Consider the following 11,014-nt stretch of genomic DNA (forward strand, 5'->3'; position numbering starts at 1 on the left):
CGCAGTAGCCGCACGTGCATCAACAAAGTAGTGCCAAGCGTGCGGCTGTGTCATAAGTAAAGGGCCAACTGGCTTGACCGTTAAAGGGTGCTGTAACCCCCAAAGTACACTCCAAACAAAATAAAAAAATATTTTCTGTGTTTGTGAATTGTGTGCGCAGTAGCCGCACGTGCATCAACAAAGTAGTGCCAAGCGTGTGGCTGTGTCATAAGTAAAGGGCCGGCTGGCTTGACCATTAAAGGGTGCTGTAACCCCCAAAGTACACTCCAAACAAAATAAAAAAATATTTTCTGTGTTTGTGAATTGTGTGCGCAGTAGCCGCATGTGCATCAACAAAGTAGTGCGAAGCGTGCGCCTGTGTCCCATAAATAAAGGGCCAGCTGGATTGCCTGTTAAAGGGTTCTGTAACCCCCAAAGGGCACTCCAAACGAAAAAATATATATATTTTTTTGTGTTTGTGAATTGTGTGCGCAGTAGCCGCACGTGCATCAACAAAGTAGTGGCAAGCGTGCGCCTGTGTCCCATAAATAAAGGCCCATCTGGATTGACCGCTAAAGGGTGCTGTAACCCCCAAAGGGCACTCCAAACAAAAAAAATATATATTTTCTGTGTTTGTGAATTGTGTGCACTTTGGCTGCACGTGCATCAACAAAGGAGCAGCGCCAAGCGTGCGCCTGTGTCCCATTAGTAAAGGGCCGGCTGGCTTGTCCGTTAAAGGGTGCTGTAACCCCCAAAGTACACTCCTAACAAAAAAAAAATATATTTTCTGTGTTTGTGAATTGTGTGCACTGTAGCCGCACGTGCATCAACAAAGGAGCAGCGCCAAGCGTGCGCCTGTGTCCCATAAGTAAAGGGCCGGCTGGCTTGTCCGTTAAAGGGTGCTGTAACCCCCAAAGTACACTCCAAACAAAAAAAATATATATTTTCTGTGTTTGTGAATTGTGTGCACTGCTGCTGCACGTGCATCAACAAAGGAGAAGCGCCAAGCGTGCGCCTGTGTCCCATAAGTAAAGAGCCGGCTGGCTCATTACTTAAAGGGTGGTGTAATCCACAAAGTGCACTACTCTCCAGCAAAAATAAAGAAATATTTTCTGTGTTTGTGTGCGCCTTAGCCGCACGTATATATCAAATCAATATAATATAAATGGAGGACCAAACTTTCTCCGATAAAAATAAAATAGGGAAAGATCAAGTACCACTTCCTCCTAGTGCTGAAGCTGCTGCCACTAGTCATGACATAGATGATAACATGCCATCAACGTCGTCTGCCAAGGCCGATGCCCAATGTCATAGTAGAGGGCACATACAATCCCAAATGACAAAGTTCAGGAAAATTACCTTAAAAAAAACATTTAAATCATCTGAAGAGAAACGTAAACTTGCCAATATGCCATTTATGACACGGAGTGGCAAGGAACGGCTAAGGTCTTTCCCTATGTTCATGACTAGTGGTTCAGCTTCACATGACGATGGAAGCCCTCCTCCCGCTAAAAAAATCAAACAAGTTAAGCTGGCAAAAGCACAGCGAAGAACTGTGCGTTCTAAGAAGATATCACAAATCCCCAAGGAGAGTCCAAGTGTGGTGGCGATTGCGATGCCTGACCTTCCCAGCACTGGACGGGAAGAGGTGGCTCTTTCCACCATTTGCACGCCCCCTGCAAGTGCTGAAAGGAGCACCCACAGTCCACTTGCTGATATGCAAATTGAAGATGTCACTGTTGAAGTACAACAGGATGAGGATACTGGTGTAGCTGGCGCTGAGGAGGAAGTTGGCGAGGAGGATTCTGATGGTGATGTGGTTTGTTTAAATCAGGCTCCGGGGGAGACAGTTGTCCGTGGAATGAAAAAGCCCAGCACGGTCATGCCTGGGCAGAAGACCAAACATTCCACCTCTTTGGTCTGGCAATATTTCTATCCAAATCCGGACAACTGTCTTGCCATATGTACCATATGTAAAGGTGAAATAAGTAGGGGTAGGGACGTTAACCACCTAGGAACATCCTCCCTTATACGGCACCTGCAGCGCGTTCATAAAAAGTTACTGTCAAGTTTAGAAACTTTGGCTAAGACCGTAAGCAGTCCAGGGACACCTAAATCCCTTTTTCCTGTTTTATCCAAGGAATCGTTGGATAAGGAGGATGAGGACGACATCTTGCCTCCGTAGAGCCAGTTTGTGCAGGGACACATTAATTGCCAGCTTGTTTTGTGGGGGCCCAAATGAACCAATCATTTCAGCCACAGTCGTGTGGCAGATCCTGGCGCTGAAATGATTGGTTTGTTAAAGTGTGCATGTCCTATTTATACAACCATAAGGGTGGGTGGGAGGGCCCAAGGACAATTCCATCTTGCACCTCTTTTTTTTCTTTGCATTATGTACTGTTTGGGGCCTAGTTTTTCAAACTGCCATCCTGTCTGCCACTGCAGTGTCACTCCTAGATGGGCCACGTGTTTGTGCCGCCCACTCATGTCGCTTAGCATAGTCATCCAGCTACCTCGGTGCAACCTTTTGGCCATAAAAACAATACTGTGAGGTGTTAGGTGTTCAGAATAGACTGGAAATGAGTGGAAATTAAGGTTATTGAGGTTAATAATTGAATAGGAGCATAAAAACCCACAAATTCTGTGATTTTAGCTGTTCTTATGCTTTTTTAAAAAAAAATACAGATCCAAAACACAAAACCCAGAACCCAAAACAAAACACGGAAGGGTGGTTTTGGCAAAACCAATCCAGATCCAAAACACGAAGAAAGATCCAGATCCAAAACCAAAACACAAAACACGAAAAGTGGCCGGTGCACACCCCTAGTAAGTATATAGACTAACGTATGAGCATCACCTACATTTAATTCACTGGCCCTTTGGTTTATCAGGATACATCATCTGTGCTAATAAAGAGATGAAGGGGCACAATATCAGGGGTGTTTCTTACCATATAAGTATGGCCATTCCCATTCTGCACAAGGACTAGAATATTGCACCAGCTCATAGCTGGTGGACATATGTTCTTATCCTATAGTATGTGCGACATAAGGTGGGTCCCAATAGTACCGTAGTATAGGACCTATACAGCTATTGAGACCAGCCTGCATGTCGCACTTTGGTACATGGGTGAATTTAGAAGAACATTCCAAGTAAATAGTCACTCATATATCAAAAGTGTTTTTTATGAAGTCCGTCTACAAATTGCGCTTCTCTATTGATCGAGAACGAGACCTACAGTAATTGGTGAATAATAATAATAATAATAATAATAATGATAATTTTATTTATATAGCGCTTTTCTCCTGAAGGACTCAAAGTGCTTTACATTTACAGTACAAAATACAAAATAAGCTTAAACAAGGGACATTAGTGAAATGCTTGGGTGAATAGGTGAGTCTTGAGTCTATTTTTGAAGGATTCTAGAGTGGAGGCCTCTCGAACTGTGCGGGGAAGTGAGTTCCAAAAGGTTGGAGCCACAAAACTGAAAGCTCGACCCCCAGACGAATTCCGTGAGATTCTAGGTACTGTTAATAGTCCTTCGTCAATGGATCGCAGTAATGGAGTGGGACAGTAAGGAATCAGAAGCTGTTTCAGGTACCCTGGGCCATGGTCATGAAGAGCTTTGTAAGTTATTAATCCAATCTTGAAAGCAATTCGCCATCAGACAGGCAGCCAGTGAAGGGAGTAGAGAATGGGTGTTATGTGGCTGGAACGGGGCTGGTTGGTTAATAGCCTGGCAGCTGCATTTTGTACCATCTGCAAACGGTGTAATTCTTTTGCTGGGAGACCGAGGTAGAGGGCGTTGCAGTAGTCTAGGCGCAATTATATAAATGCATGTATGACTTTAGGCAGATCTTCTGAGGGAATTAAGTGCTTGATTCTGGCTATGTTCCTCAGATGAAAGAATGAGAATTTGATTGTGGCTGATACCTGATGTTTAAGTGTCAAGCCACTATCCAGGACAACACCAAGATTCCGCACTTGTTTAGTGTTTTGTAATTCTGAACCCCCAAGCGTAAGTCCTGTTGGTTGGCTATGCTGTAGCCCTGTCCTGTGACCTATCATAAGGACCTCTGTTTTATCAGGGTTCAGTCGCAGCCAACTGGCACTCATCCACTCCTGAAGCTCAGCTAGGCAGCCATTTAGGGTTGTTATTGGGTCCTTTGTACCTGGAGCAAAGGACAGGTACAGTTGTGTATCATCTGCATAGCAGTGGTAGACCAGGCCATGACGTCTGATTATTTCACCCAATGGTAGCATGTATACTGCAAAAAACATGGGGGATAGTATAGAACCCTGTGGGACACCGCATGGAAGTGGCACTGGTGATGAAGAGTTTACTCCAGAAGAAACTCTCTGTGACCTGCCAGTGATAAATGATATAAACACATTTGCAGGTACACTGAGAGTAATATGATGTACTTCACACTAAAAATCGCCATCTGTAATAAACAGGGATAGAACGTACAATGCAGTGTTTTGAATAAACAAGAAAATGGACGATACTGTATGTCCTCCGCTCAAATCAATAAACTGACCCAGGGCTAGAGAGCCTGGTTTGGAGATGGCGTGTACTTGCAATTCCCTGTGCTTCCCATAGTTAAGAAAAACACACACATTTTTTCTTGAGCCATCATTATCGAAAAGGGGGGAGATAAACACCCAAAATGGAAGACACGGTTACATTTAAATGATTTGTGTAATTCTACTAATCTCTGGCTAGCGCGGAATGCTAAGAGGGTACAGTAAACATTATTCCACATGTAATCCATATCCTGAATAACCATCAATAACCATAAAAGTTTACATAAAACGTAAAATGTACAGAGAGAAACGAACTTCTTCATCAATGTTGCCATGGCTCCGCCCCCGTTACTACCATATGAGAACAATGTGATGGAATTTCTTGGGTGTCTATTTATTAAAGGACTATAAAACCCTAGACATCAAGGGGTCACTCCCATCTTATTAACAATGATAACCAGCTCACATATGCCCACATGTTATCAGACTGGCCAGTGATGCTGTAAGTTATCCCTTACCACTTTGGGTTGGCATTGCCAAGGCACCTGAGTATTGTTCCGCTGCTTCAGCTGAATTTTATTGATAAATGATGACAATAGGGGATTTTGTATTGCATCAGTATGCAGCCATGGAACATCGGCCTCTTCGCCATATATTAATAAATATACTCTTTGATGTCCAGACAAATATTAGGATTATACTGTCTCTGCAGCTAATATCATCACCTCCACTAGTCTAGATTTTAGTATATTAAGAAGGACGCAGACTGTTGTGATACCCAAAAAGCACTTTTAGGGGTAAATTTACTAAAGTGAGGGTTTTTAGAAGTGGAGATGTTGCCCATAGCAACCAATCAGATTCTAGCTATTATCTTCAAGAAGGTGCTAGTCAAATGTTAAGTAGAATCTCATTGGTTGCTATGGGCAACATCTCCACTTCTATAAACTCTCACTTTAGTAAATATACCCCTTATAGTAGGGTCGACTGTGTATACTTTATTGATTTCACTTTGTTTAGTGTTGATTAATTTTGCTTTATTTTTATACTGGGGGTGGGTTTATTTTATTATCAACTGAAACCTGTCATCTATTTCTTCACATGCAGCATTCAGTTATCAGAGAGTTTCTGAGAGAACCATAACATTCTAGGGAGTAAATAGTTTAAAATTTCAAGAGCAGAAATGATCCAGAACTATCCCACATTTAATATATTAGGTAATAGAAAAAGTTCAGTATTAGTTATATAAACATACCTCCCAACATTTTAAGTTAGCAAGGAAGGACAGGTGGCGCGCCTGAGGCGCGCGCGTCCGAAAAGGAGATGTGGCTTGTTGAAAAGGGGCAGAGTCAACGGAATACGGGGCAGAGCCTTGCGGCTTCACCCGTGTTCAGCACTTTGGGGGCATGCCCAGCACTCTCCGAGATGCTGGGCAACCCCCAGGCAGTCCGTACACATGAGAACAGATGTTCTCCTCCTGCTCAGCAGTTTGTGCTCTCCCGAACTTCCCCCCCACCGCAGGGACACTGCGAGCCGCGAGTGGCACTGCGGGACAGTCCCAGAAAAATGGAACTGTCCCTCTGGAAGCGGGACAGTTGGGAGGTATGTATCCCTATAGTAGAAGTGTATACTGACTACAAACATATAAATCTGGACATTGTGTTTGTTGCCTAAGTGGCCCAATTTATGGATCGCTTTGCTATACATATAGAAGTTTATTTCATTTATATTGTACAAAACAGCCAAAGAACCGCATAATCTCCACTTGGTTGTACTATGCCTCTCACTTTGCCCCTCCACGCCAGCATTTATACCACAGAGCACGTCATTTCAGAGCGAGATGGCGTTTGTTTGCTGAGGAGCAGGAGTTTGCACAACCAATGGGAGGTCCTGGGTAAAGTGGGTGTGTTCCTTGCTAAGTGCAGAGTAGAGGTACTGGTACACCTATTATGGGGAACAGTGCACTTAGAAGATACAGGTTGGATAGTTTGTTGTTGTATAAATTATTTAAATAAGATAAAGGCTGGAGAGGGTGAGTTGTTATGATCTTCTGCTGAGTGGAGAAGAACATGGCTACTTCCGCATGGCATAGGCACTTTTGCACTAGCAATGAGATGGCAGATATAGGGTCTCAATCAATACTTAAACTTTCCAGAGAATCAGCTTCTAGCTAGAATTTATCAAGTACATTCCAGTGGTCGAAGTGGGAATTTTGAAGTGGGGGTATGGAGAACTAGTGTATGTGCGAGCCTTAAAAATGGGTGTGGTCAATGCATCAGGGGGCGTGGCTATGTGACAAGAGGGGTGTGGCCTCTCAAAATGAGGGCGTCATGCGTCCATCTCTCATTCTTTCCTTTGTTTTTCTCTCAAGCTTTGCACCTCTCACTCCCCTCCTTCCATTTCTCACCCTCTGCACTTCTCTCTCCCTTCTTCCATCTGTTTGTAACCTCCTGCATCTCTCACTGCTTTCTGTTCTCATCCTGTACCTCTTACTCTCTCCCTTCCTCTCCCACTCCCTATAGACTGTCACTTAATGCTAAAGACAGGTCATACATTGCTGATAGATAGTACATATGCGCCATACTCATTACCTGACTCACTGCAGCATGCCTGGAACAGCTGGAAGAGGGTGGATCTCACGGGCTATACAGAGGCCATGTTCGTATCATGACCTGTAGCCAGCAGCGCTGCGTTATGTTATCCTGCACAGGGTCGGCAGCACCGCTGTATACAGGACAGCTCCAACTTCCCCCAGTAGCTGCTGCGCACACACACTTGCTCCGGGCACACAACCAGTAGGAGGATGCTGTAAATAGGATGGAAATGCTCCATGTGCTGTGACAGACTGTGGCTTCTGGGGGTTGTAGATAGTTGCTAGGCTCAATCTATGCGCAGTCTCAGTCTAGTGGATGTTAGCATGATCGTGCATGCAGCGTGATTAAGCATAATGCCGGCTTGTAGAGTCATTAAAAATTCAGCGGCGGACTAAGGTGGCACTATGCCATATTGTCGTATACCATCATACTTTGAGCCTTAAAGACAATAAATATATCTCATAAGCTTTGCATAAAAAAAAAAAAAAAAAGAGGAAGATCGGCCCTCATAGGTAAAAAAACAAACAAACACATAGGGTTCGATTCAATTGAGCACCATTCTGAATTGAATATCTCCGGGACCTCCCTCCCAGGGCTATTCACCATGCTGTTCAGTCCGACTAACGGATTTCTTCTCGCCCTGAGGGTGCGAGGAGAAATCTGATAAAAGTGCTGGCCACGGGGCTGTTTTCCAGCTAACAGCCAGCACTTTAGTGGAAGGATGGAGGTTCTCGCGACTAAACATCCATGTTAAGTTGGAGAATGCCGGTTCTTGTGACTGAACTGGCAATTGTTGGATCAAACAGCGCGGTGAATTGAATAGCTCCAGGACCTCCCTCCTGGGGCTATTCAGCATTTCTCTGATTTTAATCAAACCCATAGGCTCCCACAGTAAAAAAAATATATATATACATCACATAATCTTTGCATAAAACAAAAAACACAATAGATTCTTTTTTTTCCTTATGGGTGCCAAACTCATAGGCCCCACAGAAATATATAAATCACAAATTTTGCATGAACGAAAAATATGCACACACATTGGCACACATAGGAAAAAGACAAACATATAGGCTCCCACAAGGAAATAAATCACGTAAGCTTTGCAAAAAAAAACAAACACATTGGCACTGTACAGAAAAAAATAAACACATTTTCAAATTCGCACGGAATGCAGCTGCGATAATATGCTAATGCTTGGCGAAGCTCAGCCAGCATAAATACGCCCAGTACTGCTTTCTCACATCTGTTTACTGATGTTCTCCTGCGTAAACATCGGTACCATCTACGCACATCAACCACTCATGCAGCATTTACAGCAGGTCTGACCTGCCGCAGACACAAAATCTTCTCACACGCAGTGATCTCTGAAGCTGCGTATGTAATCCCAGTGACCAATTTAAACACACCCAAGTAACGGCGTTCAAATGGTCAGGGACGCCTGTGGTTTTTCCAATCACTCGACAATCACCACCCCCAAACGCTAACAGTCTGTGACTCACTCTGCGACCACATCACACGTGCAGTGCAGCTTATACACATGCGCAATGTCAAACAATCACTCAATCTGCATATGCAGTTGCACTTTTGATTGCTGCTAATAGGCCACACAGGAAATAAATAAAACACATACAGGGGAATTCAGTTGTTCTGGGTGGTGCCTAATGTAATAGAAGGCCAATGGATTAATTCAAATGCTGCTCACTCAGTTGTGGGTTATTGCTTCTCGCGGCCTCAGGAAAGGGCGAAAAAAAAAAACGTGTCAAAAGTCCATGTTTGGATGCCAAAACGGCAGTTTGGGTGCTACACTTAGTAGGGAAATGCCAATTAGTGTGCCTTAAGCCATGTGTTTAGGTTCGCTAACCGGCATTTTCAAAACAAAGTGCCTGGGCGTTGATGTCAGCGCCTAACTGTATTGAAAAAAGCATTGTGGATGCCAAGCATAAATCCTTTAGTTAGGTTTAATAGTGCTGTCAATAGAATAGCTCTGGGACCAAATTCCCAGCACAGTTCAACAACGCACTTAATTGAATTGCCCTCAATAGCACCAATAGGAAAATAAAGAAAGACACGGGCTACATGAACATAAAAAAAAAGCCACACACATTGGCACCGATAACAAAATGTTGTGGGGCACTCGGGGGGTAATAAGACACAGGATACGGTTAATATCCTGGGAAAGGGGATGCCAGCGCTTAGAATACTGGCGCCGGGATTCTGACACCTGTCAGGATCACGGTGATGGCATCCCAAAGGTAAGTAGAGGGGTTAGGGGGAGGGTTAGGCACTAGGGGGGAGTGTTATACTGCCCATCCACTAGGCGATTAAATTGAGTGAGTGAACGATAACTACATCGTTATCGTTTAATCGTTCATTAATCATTTGAAGATCGTTCACTAAAATGTCTAAAACGACCAGCGATGCACATGCACGCTGGTCGGTATTGGACATCTATCATCGTGCAAACAAGCTGGTCAACCTGACGATCACATCAGGTTCAGCATGTTTGCTGATGATTGATGAGCCTGCACTGCACAACTGCTCATTCAGTGCAGGCTCATCACAGACTGACAAACGACTGCACGATTCCAATCTCGTAATCGTGCAGTTGTTTTCAGCTCGTCTAGTGGATTGGCAGCTTTAGGTTTAGGATGCAGGGAGGGGGAGGTAAAGTTTAGGCACTAGGGGGGTAGGCTATGTTTAGGCCCCTTGGAGGGAGGGTTAGGATACCTACTGTCAGGTGTCTGTATCCTAACCCTGTCGGGATGCCGACATCTGGATTTTGACCGCGAGGATCCCAAGCGCTGGCATCCCGTACCCAAATCTGAGACAAACAGGGGTAGCGAGGCACACAATATATCTAAAATCTTGTATTACTCACCGGTTATTGCTGTCACATAGCAGTGGCACCATCAGCTGTACTAGGAAGGGGGGAGGCCTTCCCCCTGCAGTTGAACCAGGCTTCAGGGCTCCTTCAGTCAGCTGACAATCCCCCTCACCGCGGAGGCCAGTATGAGGGGCTGTTAGGCTGCGACTCCTGTGGCTGTCACAGAAACCAGTGGGGGATGGGCACATATGCCAAACACATGCAGCATGTAATGGATGCTGCTGCAGAGACCTTCCGGTGGGGGCAGGCACCTGGCAACATGGGCAGGCAGTGGTAAACTACACCCAGCACAAGCAGGCACGGTACAAGCCAGTTGGACTCTGCAGCTTGGATGCTGCAGAGACCTTGAGAAGGAGGACAGCTGCGGGGGTCCGGCGCATGTAGGCCGCTGACGGCCACTCAGCAGATGTGAGCAGCAGGCAGGGGCCAGAAGTCCAACTAGTACTGAGGCACACGCCAGACTCTTCCAGCGGGGGACGGACGGCTCACGCAGGCGGATGGGAAGGAGCTGCGATGACTGACAGCCCAGTGTTTTCACTGAGTCAGCCGCAAAGATACACACTGCGGCTGGCTTAGAGGGCTGTCCTAGCGGGCGGAGATCCGCGCAGCCCTCACTACACATGCTACAAACCTGTTGGACTCTGCAGCTTCGATGCTGCAAAGACCTGGAGAAGGAGGATGACTCCGAGGGTCCGGCGCAGGCAGGCTGTGGGCAGACACCCAGCAGGCAGGGGCCAGAAGTCCAACTACTACTGAGGGACACGCTAGACTCCAGCGGGGGACGGACGGCACGCACGAGCGGATGGGCGGAAGCTGTACTGACTGACAGCCCAGTGTTTTCACTGAGCCAGCTGCATAGATACACACTGCGGCTGGCTTAGGGGGCTGTCCTAGCGTGCGGAGACCCGCGCAGCCCTCTCAGTTCAATTAGGAAGATAAAAATCTTATTTGTTTGAAGTGCCGGTATGCCATACCGGCCCATACCGCCACACTTCGAGCACTGGTACATTCTATAAGATAATAGGTAGAA

This window comes from Taudactylus pleione, unplaced genomic scaffold (assembly GCF_031769625.1).
Source record: "Taudactylus pleione unplaced genomic scaffold, aTauple2 ptg000201l, whole genome shotgun sequence".
Taxonomy (NCBI): Eukaryota; Metazoa; Chordata; class Amphibia; order Anura; family Myobatrachidae; genus Taudactylus; species Taudactylus pleione.